The 26,636-nt window shown below is 40.1% G+C and overlaps 1 pseudogene; it reads left to right on the plus strand.

The window, feature by feature from the left end:
• The first annotated feature begins 2,406 nt into the window (after nt 1–2,406).
• Nucleotides 2,407–25,986, plus strand: LOC130884744 (putative serine protease 47; annotated as a pseudogene).
• The last annotated feature ends 650 nt before the right edge of the window (nt 25,987–26,636 follow it).

Raw genomic sequence — 26,636 nt, forward strand, 5'->3', positions numbered from 1 at the left:
TTTTACATTTTCCAACATTGTGGCATATAGGCCTTTGTAGTAAGACCTAATGATTCTCTGAATTTTCTCTATGTCTGTTGTTATATCCCCCTTTTCAATTATTGTTTGTTAATTTGTGCATTCTCTCCGCCTTTTGATTAGTTTGGATAGGGGCTTGTCAATCTTGTTGATTTTCTCAAAGAACCAGCTCTTTGTTTCATTGATTCTTTGGATTGTTTTTTATGTTTCTATTTTGTTGAAATCAGCCCCCAGTTTGATTATTTCCAGTCTTCTACTCTTCCTGGGTGAGTCTGCTTCTTTTTTTTCTAAATCTTTCAGCTGTGCTATTGAGTCTTTAATATGAGCTTTCTCCATTTTTTTAATGTGGGCACTTAGAACTATGAAATTTCCTTTTAGCACTGCTTTCATTGTGTCCCATAGGTTTGGTTATGTTGTTTCTCTTTTTTCATTGAATTCAAGGAAGTCTTTAATTTCTTTCTTTATTTCTTCCCTGACCCAGGGTTGGTTCAATAGTTGACTGTTCAGTTTCCATTAGTTTGTAGGCTTTCTAGGGGTAGCATTGTTGTCAAATTCTAACTTTATTCCATGGCGATCCAATAAGACATAGGTGGTTACTAAAATGTTTTTTGTATCTGTGGAGATTTGCTTTGTTACTGAGTATGTGATCAATTTTTGAGAAGGGTCCATGAGATGCTGAGAAGAAGGTATATTCTTTTCTGTTTGTGTGGTATGTTCTATAGATTTCTGTTAAGTCCATTTGATTGGTTACCTCCATTAGTTCTTTTATTTCTCTGTTAGGTTTCTGTCTGGTTGACCTGTCCATTGGTGAGAGAGGAGTGTTGAAGTCTCCTACTATTAGTTTGTGGGATTTGATGTGTGCTTTGAGTTCAAGTAATGTTACTATTACACATGTTGGTGCTTTTATATTAGGGGCATAGATATTGAGGGTTGAGACTTCATCCTGATGAATTGTTCCTGTTATGAGTATAAAATGTCCATCTCCATCTCCTCTGATTGATTTTAGTTTGAAGTCAATTTTGTTAGATATTAGTATAGCCACACCCACTTGTTTCTTAGGTCTGTTTGATTGAAAAGCCTTTTCCCAACCCTTTACTCTGAGTAAATGTTTGTGTTTGTGGTTGAGGTGTGTTTCTTGTAAACAGCAGAATGTTGGATCCTGCTTCACATCCATTCTCTTAACCTGTGCCTTTATATAGGTGAATTGATAATTTTTTTTGTGGTAGAATTCGTAGCTTTCCTTCTTTGGGTTGTGCTTATGGAGGGTTGTTAGATGTCTTTGTTATTGTGGGTGTCGTTGGGTTCTTTGGGTTGTGATTTTCTTTCTATTACTTTCTGTAAAGCTGGGTTTGTGGCTACGTATTGTTTAAATTTGTTTTTATCCTGGCGTATCTTGTTTTTTCCATTGATGGTGAAAGAAAGCTTGGCTGGGTATAGTAGTCTGGGCTTGCATCTGTGTTCTCTTAGTTTCTGCAGCACATCTATCCAAGACCTTCTGACTTTCATGGTTTCCATAGAGAAGTCAGGTGTAATTCTGATTGGTTCACCTTTATATGTTACTTGATCTTTTTCCTTTGCCACTTTTAATATTCTTTCTTTATTCTGTATGTTTTGTGTTTTGGTTATTATATGGCGAGGGGATGGTTTTTTTTTGTTTTTTGATCCAGTCTATTTGGTGTTCTGTATCCTTCTTGTACCTTCATAGGAATATTCTTCTTTAGTTTCGGAAAGTTTTCTTCTATAATTTTGTTGAATATATTTTCTGGGCCTTTGAGCTCTACTTCTTCTCTTTCTTCAACCCCTATTATTCTTAGGTTTGCTCTTTTCATGGTGTCCCAGATTTCCTGGATGTTTTGTGTTAAGAATTTGTTGGATTTGCTGTTTTCTTTGATCAATGAGTTTATTTCCTCTATAGGATCATCAGTGTCTGAGATTATTTCTTCTATCTCTTGTATTCTGTTGGTTTTACTTGTCTCTGTAGTCCCTGTTTGTTTACCCAGATTTTCCATATCTAGCCATCCCTTGGTTTGTGTTTTTTTTTCATTATCTCCATTTCAGTTTTCAAGTCTTTAACTGTTTCATTACCTGTTTGATTGCTTTTTCATGGTTTCCTAGGGTATCTTTGAGGGATTTATTCATTTCTTCAAGCTTTTTGTCATTCTTCTCATCCATTTCTTTAAGGGAGTTTTTCACTTCCTGTTTAGGGGACTCTATCACTTTCATAATGTTATGTTTAAAGTCTATTTCTTCTACGTCTTTTTATTAGGGTGTTCAAGTCTTCCTGTTTTGTTTGCTGGATTCTGGTGCTATCATGTTGTTTTTCAGGTTGTTGGAGAAATTCTTATATTGGTGCCTGTCCATCTCTTCCTTCAAATGCCCTCCGGAAACATGGATCTTCTGGTACAGGGTCTAGGCCACTTTCTGGCCAGAGACCTCACAGACAAAAGGGTTGGCTTGCTGGTTGTGGGCTCAGTGGGACAAAGAAAGACCTGCAGCAGTTGCCCTCACCACTTTGTCCCCAGACCCTCAGTCCCAAAGCTGGCTGAATTGGGGAACCCTATGACCCCGTAGATTGAGAGGGGTGCTTGGGGGGCAAGTTGGTTTGGGATAAGAACAGTAAGGCAGCAGCCAGGGAGAAGCCCCTGCTGAATGGCCAGAAAGTTTAGGGGAATGAGGGGAGCTTGGCTGGCAGGGCACTCACTCACCCCTCCAGAAAGATGGATCTTCTGGTACAGGATCCGGGCCACTTACTGCCCAGGGACCTCACAGACAAAAGGGCATGCTCACTGGCTGCAGGCTCAGTGGGACAAAGAAAGTCCTGCAGAAGTTGCCTTCACCACTTTGTCCCCAGACCCTCAGTCCCAGAGCTGGCTGAGTTGGGGAATCCTATGACCTTGCAGAAGGAGAGGGGTGTTTTGGGGGCAAGTTAGATGGGATAAGAATAGTAAGGTAGTAGCCAGGGGGAAGCCCCTGCTGAATGGCCAGAAAGTTTAGCGGAATGGGGGGTGCCTGAGTTCCCCTTTCAGGATGTCAGGTCGGCCACTGGTCAGGCACTCACTCCTCTTAGTTACTTTTCTATTGTCATGATGAGACATCATGACCAAGGCAACTTATAAAGGAAAATGTTTACTGGGGCTCACAGTTTCAGAGGGTTTGAGTTCATGACCATTATGACAAGGAGTATGGCAGCAGGTAGGCATGGTGCTGGAGCAGTACAATGTAGCTGATAGCTTAAATATGAAACCACATGTACAAAGTGGAGAAACAGATATAAATGAGAATGGATTAGGCTTTTGAAACCTCAAAACTCACCCCCCCAAGTGACACATGTCCTCTATCAAGACCACTGCTCCTAATCCTTCCCAAGCAGTTCTTCCAACTAAGGACCCAATATTCAAACATATTAGCCTATGGAGGTCATTCTCATTTAAAGTACCACATTCTACTCCCTGACCCCTTTAGGCTGTGGCCATATCATAATGCAAAAATGCATTTAGGACAACTTAAGATATTTCCAAGTCTTTCAGTCTCAACACCATTTCAAAGTACAAAGTCTCTTATGAGATTCAGAACAATCTCTTAATTGTTACCCCTATAAGATAAAAAAACAAATTACATTCTTCCAACATCCAATGGTATTACAATATACATTAACATTCAAAAAGGAAGGAACAGAACTACAGTGAGGAAGTAATGGACCAATGCAAGATGGAAACCCAGCAGGCTAAACTCCAAATCACGAAGCTCTATTTCCAGTGTCAAATGACTTACATGGTTCTACCCTTCCAGCTTTTCTGACTGCAACATAACTTTTCTCTTTTGGATTGGTTCAACTTCCCTTGACAGGTATCCTACAGTTGCAGTTCTAGCACCTCCTGTATTCTGAGGTCTCCAGCACAACCCAGGCTTCACCTTCACACCTTCACACAATGGCCTCACTGGGCTTCCTTGCAGGGAAGCTTTTCTTAACAGAGAAATATTCCACAAACCTTTTACTCTGTAACCTCCATGACTTTAAAGTCAGAATTACATAGCTGATGCCACCAATTCTGCTTGCTGTTCAGGATAAAACTTGACTCCCTCAAATTACATTTGCATAATCCTTGACTTGTTGCTCTTTAGGAACAAATACTTCCTTAGACCTTTCCTTTTAATAAGTTGCAGGGATAGCTGTGTGAAGTCTTACCCTGAGGACACCATTGCCTTTACCACCCTCCCCTCATTCTCCTTATCTCTTTCAGCGTAAATCAAGTCTCCAATATTAAATTTTATGGTGCTCCTTTTCTCTTCAAACTATACATTTTATATTTTCCCCTACTTGCTCTTTTTTAATAAAACCAACTTGACCAGGTCTGTGACAGCAATAGCCCATTCCCTGGTATCAAATTCTGTCTTAGTTATATTTCTATTGCGATGATGAGATACTGTGTTCAAAGCAGTTTAAAAATGTTTATTGAGACTCCCTATTCTAGGGGATTAGAATCCGTGATCGTCATGGCAGGGAGCACACAACAGCAGGTGGGCAGACATGGCACTAGAGCAGTACCTGAGAGCTTTACATCTTCAGGCACATGGCAGAAAATGAGATGTAATTAGGAATTACTAGGGCTTTTAAAACCTCAAAGCCATCCCAGTACCACACCTTCTCCAACAAAGGCACATCTTCTAGTACTTCCCAAACAGTTCTACCAATTAATTAGGTACCAAACATTCAGATGTATGAATTTGTGGAGGCCATTCTCATTACACCCACCATAACACTTGACTGTCAGAAAGGGAGAGACCATTATGCATGGAATCAGGGCAGAGTGACCAGTGATAAGTGAGGGTTCAGGAATACCGGGCTATCCTCCCACTCAGAGATGATGATGATGATGATGGACTCTTTTGTCTTTCAGCAAATCCCAGGCCCCAGGGGGCTATCAGGTTCTGCTGGGGAATACTCAGCTATAGCAGAAAGCACAGCACACTCAGAAGATGTCTGTGAATCGTATCATCAAACACCCAGACTTTGAGAAGTTTCATTCCTTTGGGAGTGACATTGCAATGCTGCAGCTGCATCTGCCCATGAACTTCACATCCTATGTTGTGTTTGCCTGCTTCCCACCTAAAGATTCACAGCTCCACAACTACACATCCTGTTGGATAACTGGATGGGGAATGCTTTCTGAAGACATTAAGTGAAAGGAAAGTTGGAGAGGGAGTGAGGGCAGGGAGAAGAGGAAGAAAAATGTCTCAGCTGGCAAGAGACCCAGGTTGGTACCTCACCTCCATAGCCTATGACATGAAAAGGCCATTATAGAGTCTTATAACCCTGAAAGTGTGAAGAGTCCATAGCCACAAACTTCCCTGCAGTCCAGGGTCTGAAGGTGGGAACTGTTGACATTTGCCATTTAGAATCTAGGTTCTTTTAATATTAATTGTCTTTTTATTCTAAGATTTCAATCAATCATGGATCTGAGGTGATTTGATTAAACTCAAAGGTTATGTGTAGAGGCTATTCCATTCCATGTAAATCAAGTTTCCAGCACTGTAACAAAATACCTGATATAATCAGTTTTAAAAGGTAAGGTTGATTTTAGCTCACAGATTTAGCTCAGAGCTTCCAGACCATGATAATTTGGCCCTTTTGTTTTGGACCTGTGGTGAAGCAGCACGTTGTGGTGAGGAAATGTGTGGTAGAATAATGCATACCTTATGGTTGTCAGGAAGCAAATAAAGAGGAAGATCAGAGGCCAGTGTACTAGTATCTTCTTAACAGACACACATGTCCAATGACCTAACTTCCTACCACCAGGCTCTACCTCTTCCTAATAGGATATTTAGTTACTAATAGTGTTACAGGCTGAGTGCAAGGCCTCAAACACACTGGCCTGAATACTTAATATCCAAGTATAATACATGTAATTACCAAACATCTTGGAAGTGCTTGAGGAAAGCGGAGAGTCACATGTGATTTGAGACCACTGAGAATGCATGATTAAGTGAGAACTATTGCAGCTCTAAAGTGTTTAATCTCAACTGGCTTTATCAGTCTTGTCAGATGAACTACATAGTGGAGAAATCATTTTGGTTTCATTTGCTTGTTTGTTTGTTTCTGGTATTGAGGATTGGTCCCAGTGCCTTGCACATATTAGAAAAGGCTCTACCAGTGAACCACCAAAATCCCCTAGCTTTTATTACTTTAGATTGAAAGTAGAGAAACGAATGCAGAGTCATACCTGGAAGTATTTATTTAAGGATTATGACTTAGAAATATGGAATAATGTAAATAAAAAAGAATGTAGATTTTTACTTCTTTGTAAGATCACAATTTGACACATTTATTCTCAAAAAATGTATTTTAGGTGTTTTGGGAAGAACATGTCTTCCCGAGGAACTTTGCTCCTTCCAACCATGCACACATTCCTGAAAGCAGGGTCCACATTTTGTTTTACAATACCAGTCTAATACCTGATGGATACTGCACAGTGCTGCTGTTACATAGCCTAGCATAATTAACTCCCATTTCTTGAGTGTAGTTTCTAAAATGGTTCTCCACTTTTATTCTTATGTGCTTTTACATGAGTCTCTACGTGGCCATCAGCATTGCTTTATAACATAGCCATTTCATTTTCCTTTTCATAACCCCCCACTACCTTCTCACTTGTGCTTTCAATAAAAATTTTAAAAAATCCCCGTCAAAGTCTTATGTGATGATAGCACCCTGATCCATTTTTGCTTCATCACCTGCTTCTTCCCTCATTAACCCAACCTCAGCTTCCTTAATTCTCCTTGAATATGTTTGAGGTCATTTCCACCCCAGGACCTCTTTTTTTCTCTGCAATTTTCTCTCCCCTTTAGTCTTGGTATGATTGGTTTAGATTTATTTTTACAGTCTCCCATCTGCATTTTACTTAATTATGTATACTAAAGTAGACAATTTGTACTGTCACCTCTCCTTGTGTTATTTCTTTGACACAAATGAGTAAATAAACTTAGTTTTTCTGGTTCTCCCAACTAAAAATGTTATTTGTATTACTTTAACTAGTGCAAGGCTATTGGTGACATAGTCAGTGGATAGGTGAGTGAGGTGAAGTCAAGTGAGTAAGGGAGAAGAAGAAGGAAGGAAGGAAGGAAGGAAGGAAGGAAGGAAGGAAGGAAGGAAAGAATATTGGTGCATAGGTGTTGTGAATAGAAATGTTAGCAGGTATGAGGCAGCAAGATAGATGGAGACACTAATGAAAGAATGTATGGATGGAAGGATGGGTCTAGAAATGGATAAATTGATAAAGGTAATGAAAAATAAGTGGGTGTATGGGTGAATGGGTGGATAAAAACATAGGATAAAGATTAGTGATAAAGGTTGCTTAACAACATTGGACACAATATGTTAGTAGGATTTGCCTCTATATAGTAGATTTGTGGTATACTGCTGTGAGAGAGATGAGGAAGGTAAGTGGGAGTTTTTGAGAAAAAGGAGAGAAGTTCATGAGAAGTAGGTAGAAGATGGAAACAGAATTTGACACTCAGATGTCCTATGGTGAGCATCAGTAAGAGTAGCCTGGACTTCCCATCTAAGTCACAGTGTCCATCCTTATTTTCTCCTCCTTATTTTCACAGCAAAACTGTTACCACCCTTCTCGCTGCAAGAGGGTGAAGTGGGCATCCTTGAGAATGAGTTCTGTAATGCCTTATATGGGCGAAGACCATGCCAAAGCAAGGACTATGTGCATGAGGAAATGTTGTGTGCCGGGGTCCCCTCCACAGGAAAATCCATCTGCGGGGTGAGTAAGGCAGTCATGTATTTTCCCCATGCCTATTCTATCTCAGTTCCTCTAGTGTTTCTGGAGATGCCCACACTTCTTGTTTCATTACCTCTACTTGTTTTCCTTGGGTTCATGCCTCAATAGTCTCCTTCAGGATAGCTTTAGCAAATCCTAACATCAATTTTTGTTGCATATCTTATACTTTTTATTGAGGCATAACATATACACAAATATGTAATTTGTAAGTAAACAGTTTGGTAATGTTTTCAGTGCTGACTTAGTATGCTTCTGGTACCAATCTCCCTTTCGGGAACTAAGTGCGTTTTTTTTTTTAAATTTTTAAAAGATTTTATTCCTATGAAGCCCCCATTCTTTCATTTTAATATAATACTGGCAGTCAGGACACAGAACCAGCAAAATGAACATCACATGGTTTAGAGAGAACTCTCAGCAATACAGATTGTGGAATCTTTAATTGTGGCTTCCATGCTTAAATATGAGAAGGAGGTTGAACATAGAGAAATGGAAATTTTATAAATGAGTACTCAGAAGAAAATGACTGGGTCTTAACTTTGCACAGAAAAGGATATGGCAATTTCTCACATACAGAAGCATCATCTACAGTTGGCAAAACTGCAAAGTAAATGACAGATGACCCGTGAAGCATCGGGTGACTGAGTGCAGCGCTGTCATGCTTTTATGGGGATCCAGAAGATCCAGCAAGCAATGTGGACAAACATGAAGGATTTACAAGATCTAAGTTCAGCAATGCTAGGAAAGGTTTGCACAGTAATGCCCAATAGTCACTCTTAGAGCATTTGAAGTATATCTTATTATTCATCCTCTAATATTTGAAAATATTGTACTTAGCATATACCATTTCATTAAATATAATCGATGTTTATAGTTACAAAAGTATTCTGGTTTATTTCATTGTATAAGTTTTGCTACTGCATTTTTCTATTTTGTATCAAAGTATTTTTTCCAGATTCTAAAAAAAAACCAAAACCTGTAGTTAAATCCACCAGCAGCTGCTGATGTTTGATTTGTACATTCTTCATGCTCCACCATCCTTCCCCTTAGAGAGAGCTCAACATATGAACATATTTTGCTCTTTTATCTTTTTCTTTTTATATTATTTATTTATTTATTTATTCTTTTTTAATTAATATTTCCACCTGCTCCCCGTTTCCCATTTCCCTCCCCTCCTCCCAAATATTGCCCCCTCCCCCCACTCCCCTCTCCTTATCCCCACTCCTCATCTCCTCCCCCCACACCATTGCCCCTCCCTCTCGATACTGAAGAGCAGTCCAAATTCTCTGCCCTGCGGGAAGACGAAGGTCTTCTATCTACGTCCAGGAAGGTGAGCGTCTAAACAGGCTAAGCTCACAAAGACAGTTCATGTATTAGGATCGAAACCTAGTGCCATTATCCTTGGCTTCTCATCAGACTTCATTGTCTGCCATGCTTAGAGAGTCCAGTTTCAACCCATGCTTATTAAGTCCCAGACCAGCTGGCCTTGGTGGGCTCCCAATAAATCAGTTCCACTGTCACAGTGGATGGGTGCATCCCTAGTGGTCCTGATTTCCTTGCTCATGTTTTCCCTCCTTCTGCTCCTCATTTGGACCTTAAGAGCTCAGACCGTTGCTCCAAATTGAGACTCTGTCTCTACCTCCATCCATCGCCAGATGAAGGTTCTAAGGTGATATGCAAGATATTCATCAGTATAGGATAGGGTCATTTCAGGTTCCCTCTCCTCAGTTGTCCAAGGTACCAGCTGGGGACATCTCCCTGGACACCTGCAAACCCCTCTAGAGTCAAGTCTCTTGCCAACCCTAAGATGGCTCCCTTAGTTAGGATATATACTTCGCTGCTCCCGTATCCACCCTTCCTATATCCCAACCATCCCAATTCCCCGAGCTCCTCCCATCCTCCCCTTCTCATGTTTCTCATCCCATTTCCCCTTTGTCCCATACCACCTCACCCACAAGTTCCCAGTTTATGCCCTGTAATCTTGTCTACTTCCCCTCTCCAGGTGGATGACTATACGATTTTCTTTGAGTTCACTTTCTTATTTAGCTTCTCTAGGATCACAAATTATATGATCAATGTCCTTTATATATGGCGAGAAACCGATTATGAGTGAGTACATCCCATGTTTCTTATTTTGGGTCTGGGATACCTCACTCAGGATAGTGTTTTCTATTTCCATCCATTTACATGCAAAATTCGAGAAGTCATTGTTTTTTACCGCTGAGTAGTACTCTAATATGTATATATTCCACACTTTCTTCATCCATTCCTCCATTGAAGGGCATCTAGGTTGTTTCCAGGTTTTGGCTATTACAAACAATGCTGCTATGAACATAGTTGAACAGATACTTTTGGCATTTGATGGGGCATCTCTTGGGTATGTTCCCAAAAGTGGTATTACTGGATCTTGGGGTAGGTTGATCCCAAATTTCCTGAGAAATCGCCACAAAGATTTCCAAAGTGGTTGCACAAGTTTGCATTCCCACCAGCAATGAATGAGTGTGCCCCTTTCTCCACAACCTCTCCAGCAAAGGCTATCATTGGTGTTTTTGATTTTAGCCATTCTGACAGGTGTAAGATGGTATCTCAAAGTTGTTTTAATTTGCATTTCCCTTATCGCTAAGGAGGTTGAGCATGACCTTAAGTGTCTTTTGGCCATTTGAATTTCTTCTGTTGAGAATTCTCTGTTCAGTTCAGTGCCCCATGTTTTATTGGGTTAATTAGCATTTTAAAGTCTAGTTTCTTGAGTTCTTTATATATTTTGGATATCAGACCTTTGTCTGTTTCAGGGTTGGTGAAGATCTTCTCCCAGTCAGTAGGTTGCCTTTTTGTCTTAGTGACAGTGTCCTTTGCTTTACAGAAGCTACTCATTTTCAGGAGGTCCCATTTATTCAATGTTGTCCTTAATGTCAGTGCTGCTGGGGATAAATGTAGGAAGTGATCTCCTGTACCCATATGTTGTAGAGTACTTCCCACTTTTTCTTCTATCAGGTTCAGCGCGTTCTGACTAATATTGAGGTTTTTAATCCATTTGGACTTGAGTTTTGTGCATGATGATAGATAGGGATCTATTTTCATTCTTCTACAGGTTGCCAACCAGTTCTGCTAGCACCATTTGTTGAAGATGCTCTCTTTTTTCCATTGAATACTTTTAGCTCCTTTATCAAAAATTAGGTGTTCATATGTTTGTGGGTTAAAATCAGGGTCTTCGACTTGGTTCCATTGATTGACTTCTCTGTTTTTATGCCAATACCAAGCTGTTTTCAATACTGAGGCTCTGTAATAGAGTTTGAGGTCAGGGATGGTAATGCCTACAGACAATCCTTTATTATATAAGATTGTTTTGGCTATCCTGGGTTTTTTGTTTCTCCATATAAAGTTGATTATTGTCCTCTCAAGATCTGTGAAGAATTTTGATGGGATTTTATTTTATTTTATTTATTTATTTTTTAAATATTTATTTATTTATTATGTATACAATATTCTGTCTGTGTGTATGCCTGAAGGCCAGAAGAGGGCGCCAGACCTCTTTACAGATGGTTATGAGCCACCCTGTGGTTGCTGGGAATTGAACTCAGGACCTTTGGAAGAGCAGGCAATGCTCTAAACCACTGAGCCATCTCTCCAGCCCTTGATGGGATTTTAATGGGGATTGCATTGAAGCTATAAATTGCCCTTGGTAGAATTGCCATTTTTACTATGTTGATCCTCCCAGTCCAAGAGCAAGAGAGATCCTTCCATTTTCTGGTATCCTCCTCAATTTCTTTCTTCATAGACTTAACGTTCTTGTCAAATAGATCCTTCACTTCCTTGGTTAGAGTTACCCCAAGATACTTTATGCTATTTGTGGCTATCGTGAAGGGTGATGCTTCTCTGATTTCCCTCTCTGCTTTCTTATCCTTTGTGTATAGGAGGGCAACTGATTTTTTGGAATTGATCTTGTATCCTGCCACACTACTAAAGCTGTTTATCAGCCGAAGGAGTTCTTTGCTGGAGTTTTTGGGGTCGCTTATGTACACTATCATATCATCTGCAAATAATGAAAGTTTAAATTCTTCCTTTCCAATTTGAATCCCTTTGATCCCTTTATGTTGTTGCTATAGCTAGAATTTCAAGCACTATATTAAAGAGGTATGGAGAGAGTGGACAACCTTGTCGTGTTCCTGATTTTAGTGGAATAGCTTTGAGTTTCTCTCCATTTAATTTGATGTTAGCTGACGGCTTGCTATAAATAGCTTTTATTATACTTAGGTATGACCCTTGTATTCCTAATCTCTCTAAGACCTTTATCATAAAGGGATGTTGAATTTTGTCAAATGCTTTTTCAGCATCTAATGAAATGATCATATGGTTTTTTTCTTTCAGTTTATTTATATGATGGATTACATTGATAGATTTTCGTATGTTGAACCAGCCCTGCATCTCTGGGATGAAGCCTACTTAATCATAATGGATAATTTTTCTAATGTGTTCTTGGATTCGGTTTGCCAGTATTTTATTGAGTATTTTTGAGTCACTGTTCATGAGTGAGATTGGCCTGTAGTTCTCTTTCTTGGTTGTGTCTTAGTGTGGTTTTGGTATCAGAGTAACTGCAGCTTCATAAAAGGAATTTGGCAATGATTTCTCTGTTTCTATATTGTGAAATACATTAAGGAGTATAGGTATTAGGTCTTCTTGGAAGTTCTGGTAGAATTCTACATTGAAGCCGTCTGGACCTCGGCTTTTTTTGGTGGGGAGGTTTTTTATAACAACTTCTAATTCTTCGCGACTAACAGGTCTACTTAGATTGTTCACCTGGTCCTGGTTTAACTTTGGTATATGGTACTTATCTAAAAAGGTGTCCATTTCTTTTACATTTTCCAATTTTGTGGCATATAGGTTTTTGTAGTAAGATCTAATGATTCTCTGAATTTCCTATGTGTCTGTGGTTATGTCTTCCTTTTTGTTTCTGAATTTTGTTAATTTGTGTATTCTCTCTCCGCCGTTTGATTAGTTTGCATAGGGGTTTATCAATCTTATTGATTTTCTCCAAGAACCAGCTTTTTGTTTCATTGATTGTTTGGATTGTTTTCTGTGTTTCTATTTTGTTGATTTCAGCCCTCAATTTGATTATTTCCAGTCTTCTACTTCTCCTAGGTGAGTCTGCTTCTTTTTTTTCTAAAGCTTTCAGGTGGGCTATTAAGTCTCCAATGTGTGCTTTCTCCGTTTACTTTAAGTGGGCAGTTAATGCTACGAACTTTCCTCTTAACACTGCTTTCATAGTGTCCCATAAGTTTGAGTATGTTGAGTCTTCGTTTTCATTGAATTCAAGAAAGACTTTAATTTCTTTCTTTATTTCTTCGTTGATCCAGGTGTGGTTCATTAGTTCACTGTCCAGTTTCCATGAGTTCGTAGGCTTTCTGGGGATAGCATTGTTGTTGAATTCTAACTTTAATCAATGCTGATCTGATAAGACACAGGTGGTTACCGATATTTTTTTGTAACTGTGTAAGTTTGCTTTGTTACCGAGTATGTGGTCTATTTTTGAGAAGGTTCCATGAGCTTCAGAGAAGAAGGTATATTCTTTCTTATTTGAGTGGAATGTTCTATAGATGTCTGTTAAGTCCATTTGATTCATTACCTCCCTCAATCCTCTTATTTCTCTGTTAGTTTTCTGTCTGATTGACCTGTCCATTGGTGAGAGAGGAGTGTTGAAATCTCCTACTATTAGTGTGTGTGGTTTGATGACTGCCTTGAGTTTTAGTAATGTTTCTTTTACATAAGTGGGTGCTTTTATATTAGGGGCATATATATTCAGGATTGAGACTTCATCCTGGTGAATTGTTCCTGTTATGAGTAAAAAATGTCCCTCTCCATCTCTTTTGATTGATTTTAGTTTGAAGTCAACTTTCTTAGAAATTAGTATAGCCACACCTGCTTGTTTCTTAGGTCCGTTTGCTTGATAAACCTTTTCCCAGCCCTTTACTCTGAGTAGAAGTCTGTCTTTGTGGTTGAGGTGTGTTTCTTGTAAGCAGCAGAATTTGGATCCTGTTTTCGTATCCAGTCTCTTAGCCTGTGCCTCTTTATAGGTGAGTTGAGTCCATTGATATTAAGTGATATTAATGACCAGTGGTTGTTAACTCCTGTCATTTTTCCTTTCTTTCTCTCTTTCTTTTGGTAGTAGAGTTTGTGTGTTTCCCTTCTTCAAGTTGTGCTGGTGAAGGGTCATTAGATGTCTGAGTTATTATGGGCATTGTTGGACTCCTTGGTTTGTGATTTTCCTTCTATTACTTTCTGTAAGGCTGGATTTGTGGCTACGTATTGTTTAAATTTGTTTTTATCCTGGAAAACTTTGTTTTCTCCATTTATAGTGAATGAAAGCTTGGCTGGGTATAGTAGTCTGGGCTTGCATCCATGGTCTCTTAGTTTCTGCAGTACATCTATCCAGGACCTTCTGGATTTCATGGTTTCCATAGAGAAATCAGGTGTAAGTCTGATAGCTTTACCTTTATAGGTAACTTGACCTTTTTCCTTTGCAGCTCTTAATATTCTTTCTTTATTCTGTATGTTTTGTGTTTTGATTATTATATGACGAGGAGATTTTTTTTTGATCCAGTCGATTCGGTGTTCTGTATGCTTCTTGGACCTTCAAAGGAATATCTTTCTTAAGGTTGGTAAAGTTTTCTTCTATAATTTTATTAAATATATTTTCTGGACCATTTAGTTGTACTTCTTCTCCTTCTTCTATCCCTATTATTCTTAGGTTTGGCCTTTTTATTGTGTCCCAGATTTCCTGAATGTTTTGTAATGAGAATTTGTTGGTTATGCTGTTTTATTTGATCAGAGTGTTTATTTTCTCTATGGTATCGTCAGTGTCTGAGATTCTTTCTTCTATCTCTAGTAATCTGTTGGTGGTACTTGTCTCTGTAGTTCCCGTTCGTTTATCCAAATTTTCCATCTCCATCCTTCCCTTGGTTTGTGTTTTCTTCATTACTTCCACTTCATTCTTCAAGTCTTGAACCGTTTCCCTTACCTGTTTGATTACTTTTTCTTGTTTCTCTTGGTTTTCTTGGGTATCTTTGATCTATTTATTCATTTCCTCTTCCTTTTTGTTTGAAATCTCTAATTGATTATGGCAGTTTTTCACTTCCTGTTTAAGGTCCTCTTTTATTTTCATATAATTCACTTTTGAGTCGAATTCTTCTAATTCTTCTGGATTAGGGTGTACACTTCTTATTTCGGGATTCCTGGATTCTAGTGATGTCACGTTGCCTTTCAAGTTGTTGGGGGAATTCTTGCATTGGCTCCTGCCCATCTCTTCCTTCAAATGGAGCCAGGAGAGGCCTGGTTTCTTGGTCCAGTCTTTGATGTGACTAACTCTCTGTGTGTATCTCCTCAGTGTAGGGGCAGGAACCGTTCCCTTCCAGATGGACTCCTCAACACCAAAACATGAACAACTGGTATTCCAATGACCAGCGGAAAGAAGGGCGAATGCAAAGGGTAGGGCGGGGTCGAGTAGAACACAGGCGACACTGCAGTACAAGCTGGAGGTGCCTGTGCTCCCTTTCTGGGGTTGCTGAGGCCTGCCCGTTAGGCAGGCACTCACTGCTCTGGTTGGGTAGCCTTAGTGTAGGGGGGTTTGTGCTCTCTACCAGGACAGTCCGCCCCAGGATAGCACACACTCACCCGTCCAGATGGAACTTCTCAGCACCTACACAGGGTCTCCTGGTAGCCCAATGAGCCAGGGACCAAGGAAAGTAGGAGGCAGGCAGAGCGGGTCCAAGAGAGCACAGCAGTCACTGCAGCCCCAGCAGGAAGGGCCCGCATTCCCTGGCGGGGACCTTGAGGCCTGCCCTCTAGTCCGGCACGCACTGTTCTGGGTTGGTAGCCTTAGTGAAAGGCCTCAGTGCATTTTGTATGTTCATTGTTATATGCTGTCTTTTGTGATGTTTCATTTAAGTTTCTCACTTTGTTGTTGGGTTGTCAGTTTCTTATGGGAACTCTTTTTTTTCTTTTTTATTGAAAAAAAAATTTCTGCCACCTCCCAGCCTCCCATTTCCCTCCCCCTCCGCCCCCTCCTCTCTCCTTCCCCCCACCCCTCTCCCTCTCCCTCTCCAGTCCAAAGAGCCTTCAGGGTCCCTGCCCTATGATAATCCAAGGTCCTCCCCACTCCATCCAGGTCTAGGAAGGTGAGCATCCAAACTGGCTAGGCTCCCAGAAAGCCAGAACATGAAGTAGGAGCAAAACCCAGTGCCATTGTCCTTGGCTTCTCATCAGCCCTCATTTTCTGCCATGTTCAGAGAGTCAGGTTTTATTCCATTCTTTTTCAGTCACAATCCAGCTGGTCTTGGTGAGCTCCCAATAGATCAGCCCCACTGTCTCAGTGGGTGGGTGCGCCCCTCGTGGTCCTGACTTCCTTGCTCATGTTCTCCCTCCTTCTACTCCTCATTGGGACCCTGGGAGCTCGTTCCGGTGCTCCAATATGGGACTTTGTCTCTATCTCCATCCATCTCCAGATGAAGGTTCTATGGTGATATGCAAGATATTCATTAGTATGGATGAGGGTACCCTTTCCTCCACAACCTCTCCAGCAAAGACTATCATTGATTTTATTATTTTGATTTTATTATTTTGATTTTAGCCATTCTAACAGGCATAAGATGATATCTCAAAGTTGTTTTGATTTGCATTTCCCTGATCGCTAAGGAGGTTGAGCATGACCTTAAGTTTCTTTTGGCCATTTGAACTTCTTCTGTTGAGAATTCTCTGTTCAGCTCAGTGCCCCATTTTATAATTGGATTGATTAGCCTTTTACGGTCTAGTTTCTTGAGTTCTTTATATATTTTGGAGATCAGACCTTTGTCTGTTGTGGGATTGGTGAAGATCTTCTCCCAGTCAGTAGGTTGCCTTTTTGTCTTAGTGACAGTATTCTTTGCTTTACAGAAGCTTCTCAGTTTCAGTAGGTCCCATTTATTCAATGTTATCCTTAATGTCTGTGCTGCTGGGGTTATACATAGGAAGCGATCTCTTGTGCCCATATGTTGTAGGGTACTTCCCATTTTCTCTTCTATCAGGTTCAGTGTGTTCAGGTTGATATTGAGGTCTTTGATCCATCTGGACTTGAGTTTTGTGCATGGTGATAGATATGAGTCTGTTTTCATTCTTCTACAGGTTGACATCCAGTTGTGCCAGCACCATTTGTTGAAGATGCTTTCTTTCTTCCATTGAATATTTTTAGCTCCTTTATCGAAAATGAGGTGTTCAAAGGTTTGTGGGTTAAAATCCGTGTCTTCTATATGATTCCATTGGTCAACTTCTCTGTTTAAATGCCAATACCACGCTGTTTTCATTACTGTAGCTCTGTAATGGAGTTTGAAGTCAGGGATGGTAATGCCTCCAGAAGTTCCTTTATTGTATAAGATTGTTTTGGCTATCCTGGGTTTTTTGATTTTCCATATAAAGTTGATTATTGGCCTCTCAAGTTCTGTGAAGATCACAAATTATATGCTCATTGTCCTTTATTTATGGCTAGACACCAATTATGAGTGAGTACATCCCATGATCTTCTTTTTGGGTCTAGGATACCTCACTCAGGATAGTGTTTTCTATTTCCATCCATTTGCATGCAAAATTCGAGAAGTCATTGCTTTTTACCGCTGAGTAGTACTCTAATATGTATATATTCCACACTTCCTTCATCCATTCCTCCATTGAAGGGCATCTAGGTTGTTTCCAGGTTCTGGCTATTACAAACAATGCTGCTATGAACATAGTTGAACAGATACTTTTGTCATATGATCGGGTATCTCTTGGTTATATTCCCAAGAGTGGTGTTACTGGATCTTGGGGTAGGTTGATCCCAAATTTCCTGAGAAATAGCCACACTGATTTCCAAAAATAAGAAAATGAACCCAAAGAAAAACATATAGGCATCCGCCTGGATGGGGAAGTAGACAAGATTGCCAGGTAAAAACTGGGAACTTGTGGAACCTTCATGTGGCGATGGATCGAGATAGAGACAGAGACCCAATTTGGAGCAACGGTGGGAGCTCTTAAGGTCCAAATGAGGAGCAGAAGGAGGGAGAACATGAGCAAGGAAGTCAGGACCACGAGGGGTGCACCCACCCACTGTGACAGTGGAACTGATCTATTGGGAGCACACCAAGGCCAGCTGGACTGGGACTGAATAAGCATGGGTTGAAAATGGAGTCTCTGAACATGTCGGATAATAAAGGCTGATGAGAAGCCAAGGACAATGGCACTAGGTTTCGATCCTAATACATGAAGTGGCTTTTTGGGAGCTTAGCCTGTTTGGATGCTCACCTTCCTGGACCTAGATAGAAGTGGGAGGTCCTTGGTCTTCCCGCAGGGCAGGGAATTAGGACTGCTCTTCAGTATCGAGAGGGAGGGGGAATGAAGTGGAGGGAGGAAAAGAGGGGTTGGGATAGGGGGAGGGGAGTGGGGGAGGGGGCAATATTTGGGAGGAGGGGAGGGAAATGGAAAACGGGGAGCAGGCGGAAATTTTAATTAAAAACAATAATAAATAAATAAATAAATAAATATTTTAAAAAAAAAGATCAGTGAAGAATTTTGATGGGACCTTGATGGGGATTGCATTGAATCTATAAATTGCCTTTGGTAGAATTGACATTTTTACTATCTTGATCCTCCCAATACAAGAGCAAAGAAGATCCTTCCATTTTCTGGTATCCTCTTCAATTTCTTTCTTCAATGCCTTAAAGTTCTTGTCAAATAGATCTTTCACCTCCTTGGTTAGAGTTACCCCAAGATATTTTATGCTGTTTGTGGCTACCGTGAAAGTTGATGCTTCTCTGATTTCCCTCTCTGTTTCCATATCCTTTGTGTATAGGAGGGCGACTGATTTTTTGGAATTGATCTTGTATCCTGCCACATTACTAAAATGTTTATCAGCTGTAGGAGTTCTTTGGTGCCGTTTTTGGGGTCACTTATGTATACTATCATATCATGTGCAAATAACAAAAGTTTAACTTCTTCCTTTCCAATTTGAATCCCCTTGATCCCCTTATGTTGTCTTATTGATATTGCTAAAACTTCAGGAACTATATTGAAAAGGTATGGAGAGAGTGGACAGCCTTGGCGTGTTCCCGAGTTTAGTGGGATGGCTTTGAGTTTCTCTCCATTTTATTTGATGTTAGCTGTAGGCTTGCTATAAATAGCTTTTATTATATTTAGGTACGACCCTTGTATCCCTAATCTCTCTAAGACCTTTAACATAAAGGGATGTTGAATTTTGTCAAATGTTTTTTTTCAGCATCTAATGAAATTATATGGTTTTTTTCTTTCAGTTTTATATGATGGATTTCATTGATAGATTTTCGTATGTTGAACCAGCCCTGCATCTCTGGGATGAAGCCTACTTGATCATAATGAATAATTTTTCTAATGTTTTCTTGGATTCGGTTTGCCAGTATTTTATTGAGGATTTTTGCATCTATGTTTATGAGTGAGATTGGCCTGTAATTTTCTTTTTTGTTGAGTCACTGTGTGGTTTTGGTATCAGAGTAACTGCAACTTCATAGAAGGAATTTGGCCATGACTCTTCTGATTCTATATTGTGAAATACATTAAGGAGTATAGGTATTAGGTCTTCTTGGTAGTTCTGGTAGAATTTCGCAGTGAAACCATCTGGTCCTGGACTTTTTTTGGTAGGGAGGTTTTTGATAACAGCTTTTAATTCTTCATGACTAACAGGTCTATTTAGATTGTTCACCTGGTCCTAGTTTAACTTTGGTATATGGTATTTATCTAAAAAAGTGTCCATTTCTTTTACATTTTCCAGTTTTGTGGCATATAGGTCTTTGTAGTAAGACCTCCTGATTCTCAGAATTTCCTCTGTGCCTGTGGTTATGTCCCCCTTTTCATTTTTGATCTTATTAATTTGCATATTTTCTCTCTGCCATTTTATTAGTTTGGCTAGGGGTTTATCAATCTTGTTTTTTTTTTTTTTCCAGGAACCAGCTTTTTGTTTCATTAATTCTTTGGATTGTTTTCTGTGTTTCTATTTTTTAACTTCAGCCCTCAGTCTGATTATTTCCAGTCTTCTACTTCTCCTATGTGAGTCTGCTTCTTTTTTTGCTAGATCTTTCAGGTGAGCTTTTAGTCTCCAATGTGTGCTTTCTCTGTTTTATTTAAGTGGGCACTTAGTGCTATAAACATCCCTCTTAGGACTGCTTTCATAGTGTCTCATAAGTTTCAATATGTTGTTTCTTTATTTTCATTGAATTCCAGGAACACTTTAATTTCTTTCTTAATTTCTTCCTTGACCCAGGTGTGGTTCAGTAGTTGACTGTTCAGTATCCATGAGTCTGTAGGCTTACTGGGTGTAGCATTGTTTTTGACTTCTAACTTTAATCAATGGTGATCTGATAAGACAGAGGTGGTTACTAATATATTTTTGTAACTGTGGAGGTTTGCTTTGTTACCGAGTATGTGGTCAATTTTCACGAAGGTTCCATGAGCTTCAGAGAAGAAGGTATATTCTTTCCTACTCGGGTGGAATGTTCTATAGATATCTGTTAAGTCCATTTGATCCATTACCTCCCTTAATTCTCTTATTTCTCTGTTAGGTTTCTGTCTGATTGACCGGTCCATTGGTGAGAGAGGGGTGTTGAAGTCTCCTACTATTAGTGTGTGCAGTTTGATGGCTGCCTTGAATTTTAGTAATGTTTCTTTTACGTACGTGGGAGGTTTTATGTTAGGGGCATAGATATTCAGGATTGAGACTTCATCCTGATGAATTGTTCCCTTTATGAGTATAAAATGTCCCTCTCCATCTCTTTTGATTGATTTTAGTTTGATGTCAACTTTTTTAGAAATTAGTATGACCACTTCTGCTTGTTTCTTAGGTCCATTTGCTTGATAAGCCTTTTCCCAGTCCTTTACTCTGAGTAGGTGCCTATCCTTGTTGTTGAGGTGTTGTTCTTGTAAACAGTAGAATGTTGGACCCTGGGCTGGAGAGATGGCTCAGTGGTTAAGAGCATTACCTGCTCTTCCAAAGGTCCTGAGTTCAATTCCCAGCAACCACATGGTGGCTCACAACCATCTGTAATGAAGTCTGGTGCCTTCTTCTGGCCTGCAGACATACATGCAGACAGAATATTGTATACATAATAAATGAATAAATATTTAAAAAAAAGAATGTTGGACCCTGTTTTTGTATCCAATCTCTTAGCCTGTGCCTTTTTATAGGTGAGTTGAGTCCATTGACATTAAGTGATATTAATGTCCAGTGTTCGTTAACTGCGGTCACTTTTTTAGTAGTCGATTTTGTGTGTTTTCCTTCTTTGAGTTGTGCTGGTGAAGGGTCTCTAGATGTCTGAGTTATTGTGGTCGTTGTTGGATTCCTTGGTTTGTACTTTTCCTTCTATTACTTTCTGTAAGGCTGGATTTGTGGCTACGTATTGTTTAAATTTGTTTTTATCCTGGAAAATTTTGTTTTCTCCATTTATAGTGAATGAAAGCTTGGCTGGGTAAAGTATTCTGTGCTTGCATCCATGGTCTCTTATTTTCTGCAGTACATCTATCCAGGACCTTCTGGCTTTCATGGTTTCCATAGAGAAGTCAGGTGTAAATTTGATAGGTTTACCTTTATAAGTAACTTGACCTTTTTCCTTTGCAGCTCTTAATAGTCTTTCTTTATTCTGTATGCTTTGTGTTTTGATTATTATATGGCGAGGAGATGTTTTTCTTTGATCCAGCCTATTCGGTGTTCTGTATGCTTCTTGAACCTTCATAGGTATATCTTTCTTAAGGTTGGGAAAGTTTTCTTCTATAATTTTATTAAATGTATTTTCTGGACCCTTGAGCTGCCCTTCTTCTCCTTCTTCTACTCCTATTATTCTTAGGTTTGGTCTTTTTATTATGTTCCAGATTTGCTGCATGTTTTGTGATGAGAGTTTGTTGGATTTGCTGTTTTCTTTGATCAGCGTGTTTATTTTTTCTATGGTATTTTCAGAATCTCATATTATTTCTTCTATCTCTTGTATTCTGTTGGTTATGCTTGTTTCTCTAGCCTCTATTCGTTTACCTAGATTTTCCATGTCTAGTCGGCCCTCTGTTTGTGTTTTCTTCCTTGCCTCCATTTCAGTTTTCATGTCTTGAATTGTTTCCATTATCTGTTTGATTGTTTTTCCTTGGTTTCCTAGGGTGTCATTCACTGATTTATTTAATTCTTCAAACTTTCTGTTATACTTCTCATCCATTTCTATAAGGGCATTTTTTACATGCTGTTTAAGGGCATCTATCACTTTCATAAAGTCATTTTTTTCTACTTCTTCTTGATTAAGGTGTTCATGTCCTCCTGTTGTGTGGTCACTGGGTTTTGGTGGTTTCATGTTGTTTTTCAGATTGTTGGGTGAATTCTTGCATCGACACCTGCCCATCTCTTCTTCCAAATGCTCCCCTATGGATCTTCTTTTACAGGTTCAGGTTTCCTTGGCCACTGATGTACGTCCTAGTGATGACACTCCCTAGTGATGGCTCTCCTGATGCCGAGATCAGATCTCCATAATGGTTGGGTAGTTCGTAAACAAAGCACCTACCTTGCTTGGTGCAGGCAGGCTATTAAGGCAAAGGAACTCCCACACGATTCGGCCCCAGTGCCCAAGCAGGCTGAGCTGGGTGATGTTATATGCCCAAAGAGGGGAGGGAGGCAGAAGGGAGAAAGGGTTCTGGATGCAAGCTGGGTGGGATAGGAAGAGAAAGGGAGTATCCAGGGAGTCTAGCCCCTGCAGGAAGATCAGGAAGTATGGGGGGGATGGGGAATGTCTGAGTTCCGTGTCTCGGGCTGCTGCCGCAGGTCCGAAACTGATTCAGCCTGGTGCTGGCTGTCCTGGTGCCGAGATCAGATCTCCGTGCTGGTTGGGTAGCTTGTAAACAAAGCGTCTACCTTGCTTGATGCAGGCAGGCTATTGAGACAAAGGAACTCCTGCACGATTTGGCCCCAGCGCCCAAGCAGGCTGAGCTGGGTGATGTTATGTGCCCAAAGAGGAGAGGAAGGCAGAAGGGAGAGGGGGTTCTGGATGCAAGCTGGGTGGGATAGGAAGAGAGAGGCAGTATCCGGGGAGTCTAACCCCTGCAGGAGGTTCAGGAAGTATATGGGGGGATGAGGAACATCTGAGTTCCGTGTCCCAGGCTGCTGCTGCGAATCTGAAACTGACTCACCCTGGTGCTGGATCTCCTGGTCTTATGGGAACTCTTTATATGGTATAGAAGTAAACTCACAATTGGACATAATGGATTTTCTGGGGATACTGTCCCAGAGAAGGAAAATAGTTGGTCTGAAGTGAAGTGGCACAACCAGGGTCCAAATGTCTCGATTCTGATGCCTTCCCCATCTCTGCAGGCTTCTGACTCCTGAGCTGACATAGTCCCCATTATAGACTGGATTTCCCATGGGATTTTCCTAAAGGGATTCCACAAATGCAGGAACTTTTGGAAGTGTTCCAGTGATATGAGCTATCTTTACCCAGCCAAGGGATGGGCATATTTTTTCAAGAGTTCCAGTTCACAAGTTGAGAAAATAGATCTAAGCATGGTTATCAAAGGAAGAGGAGTTGACTGAATATATTGCATCAGTTCAAGGTTTACAGAGCCAGGATCTACAATAGATTAGCAGAACTAGTTTTTTTTTTTTTTACAAGTCCCTAAACTTTCCCTTCTAGACATGAGGCATGGTAAGCAAAAAGAAAAGTCCATAAGTTTTCAGTTTGTCCTCATCTGTCTGTGCTCTGTAGGATCCTACCATGTAGTTGGTATTTGTGGCCTTAAGCAGATCACACACTAACTACTCTCTCTCTCTCCTCAGGGTGATTCTGGGGGTCCCCTCATCTGCTACCAAACCAGTTCATGGGTCCTGGTAGGACTGGTTAGTTGGGTTCTGGACTACTGGCATCACATTTACCCCAGCATCTTTACCAGGGTCATCTACTTCACTGAAAGCGTAAGTCACAAACAATCCCACACCAGTTTGGAATTACAATTAATAGGATGGTTATTTATTTAAAGGGGAAAAACTTATAGATCACCGTCCCAGACAACAGCCCTCTGCATAATCAGGAAAGGAGCCTAGTCACTGGAAGCAGAGCTGGAAGCCAGAGAGAGGGCGGAGGGAAGTGGCTGCTTTTTTAAAGGGAGAGAGACCACGCCCCAATGGGCTGGTATCTCAGCGGCTATTGGCTGAAGGAGCGGAAGGAGCTCCCACAACACCTCCCCCTTTTGTTTAAATAAGAGAGTTCTAAACCTACTATGAAATTATTTACAATAAGTACAAATATCCTATTCTAACTAGCTTAAGTCATATAATAAATAACTTGGCCAAGTCATGAGTGGAAAGTAACTACATTTATATAGTTGTCAACCCCATTGAAGATCTGAGAAGGGAAATAATGTTACCTGAGTAATTAGGAAGTGCAATTAAACAACTTCCAAAACATGCAACAAATCACAGAGACAGCTAGCTACCTGGGCAATCACCCAAGTTCACGTTTGCAGCGTTGAAGCAACCAACTTTGGCTAAGGCCTAACATAACTGACATACCATTTTCAAAGACAAGAAACTTGTCAAAACTATCTTACCCTGTCTTGGCAGGATATGACAGTCCCGTTTTTTCCATTTACGGATAGTCTGTATCTCTGTCAGTGGTTGAGGTATTGGTATTTCTTTGCCCAAAGACCAGTTCTGCCAAGAAGAAAGGCTCCAGGTGGAGTGTCTTTGCTGCTCAACATTTTCTTAGGAATAGATTGGTGTTGCCAGGAGCAATTGTGTCTCACTATCACGAAACTCTGAGTTAGATTAAAGGCCATTTTCTACAGCTCTTTGAAAAGGTTGAAGATTATCTATTTATACTGAGTATAATCTCTATGTATCTAAAGAACCTGATTTGTCTAATTATAAATGACAAACTTAGATGACTATTGATCTATATAATTCTCAATACCTATGTAACTTAAACACTAAGACAATAAACAACTGTGCAACAAATGAGGACAATGACCTCCAAATATAAACACTGTACAAATATACATTGCAATATGGTAAATATATATCAATACACAAACAAGATATAAGTATCTTAATCAGAAGTAGAAATGTACACTGCAATATGGTAAATATACAATATCAATACAATATATATATATCAATACATAAAAATGTTTTAAACAGAGATAGAAGCATGCATGCATACAATAGTCAATATAATTTAACTTTGTATCAATATATAACTTAACTTTGTATCAATATATAAGAAAGAATTTGGGCTCTATTCTAGGAAAGATGTCAAATGATGCAAACAGGTATTTGGGGACAGCTCCAGTCAATTTACAAGGCACAAATCTTTTGGAGTAAAAAAGAAATGCAGTGAAGAGCTTGAAGAGAGACTCCATAACTGGCTCAAAATGCAAACAAGAATCTAGAAAGCACCCTGAAAGCTCATGTGGGCACAAAGTCAGAGCAAATCAATCAAGGTCTGATCCCTCCGAGTGTGTGTCCATCCTAGCTTGCTATGAATGGTTTGCTATGAATGATGGTTTTCCATGTCTGACATCCAAATAGAAACTAAGATTTTAGCATCCTCTAAAAGTTCAGACAAGTCCATGAGCTCTTTATAGAAACTTGCCTTTTTTGATGCAGGCACTCACCATGCCCTGGAGAAATCTATTGTAAGGTTTCAGGTGAAGCACAGGTGGGGCCTACACCTAAAGATACTCAAGCCCATAAAAAATCTCTTTAAGCTGAAAAAAATTTAGTCCTTGCCTGTTGCACTGTATGCCTTGCTGTCCTCAATTACCTCTGTTTCTGGGACCAGTTCAGCACCTGAGGTATTCAGGTTTCTAAGAAAACCATGCCAGTTAAGAGAGGTGGTAATTGAGGATTCTTCTCCATCACTACGAAGTCTTCTCCTTGTCTCCTCTCCTTCCTGTAAGTATATCGAGAGAACCCTGAGAGCATTTCCATTTGGTGCTGACCATGAGCCTTCACAGGCCCTGTTAATCCAATCAGAGGGCAACATCATTCTGAAACTCTCCAACATAATTTCAGGGACACAATATCTCAGAACGGGACTGTCTTAGAGCAAGAGAGGGAAACCCAGAAAGTACTTTTACTGCCCAGAATAAACAGTGTCCAAAATACAGGGGCAAACAGTCACCTGGGAAAAACTGTTAATGAGTTTCCACAAAGTCTGGAGACAGAATTGGCCAGCCAGCCACAAGTCTACACCACGGCTAAGCTCCTCCAAGACCTTTGCAGGATAACACTATTCCTGCAAACACTTTGTGTTCCCAGGAAACTGTGATGGGGCTTTGAAATTGGAAACCATTAGGAAGAATAGCTATCATGTATTGCTTGGCCCTAAGGGAAAAAGACAGATACTTTATTGCTTTAATGTCAGGATATGCATGGCATCATGGCCATATACAGCCATTATTCACCCTTACAGGGAGATAGAAACTTCCTTACAAATCTGAAGAACAGGGGAGTCTTTGATTCCTATAGATTTTTAACCCAAAGTTGTAATTCAGAATGGTCCTTGGTCTAGGATTATCAGGAGGCAGTGCTTGCTCATAGCTGCAAGTGGGAGGGAGATACTGAATTCTTTAAAATCTGTGAAGTTGCAGTGCATTTTATCAACTTTTTTGAAGAGCAGAGATGACCAGGCTCTGGTTAACTCAAGTTCTGACAGAGAGAAAAGGCAGCTAGTGTGGGTCTATCTGACATTTGTGAAGCATGTCAAGTCTCCTTTAACTGTTTGGTAAAAGGATAAATAAATTGTTTAGCAAATAAAAGCACTTGGTCTCAGAGAAGAATATAGTCCA

The sequence above is a fragment of the Chionomys nivalis genome, chromosome 12, assembly GCF_950005125.1.
Source record: "Chionomys nivalis chromosome 12, mChiNiv1.1, whole genome shotgun sequence".
NCBI classification, from domain to species: domain Eukaryota; kingdom Metazoa; phylum Chordata; class Mammalia; order Rodentia; family Cricetidae; genus Chionomys; species Chionomys nivalis.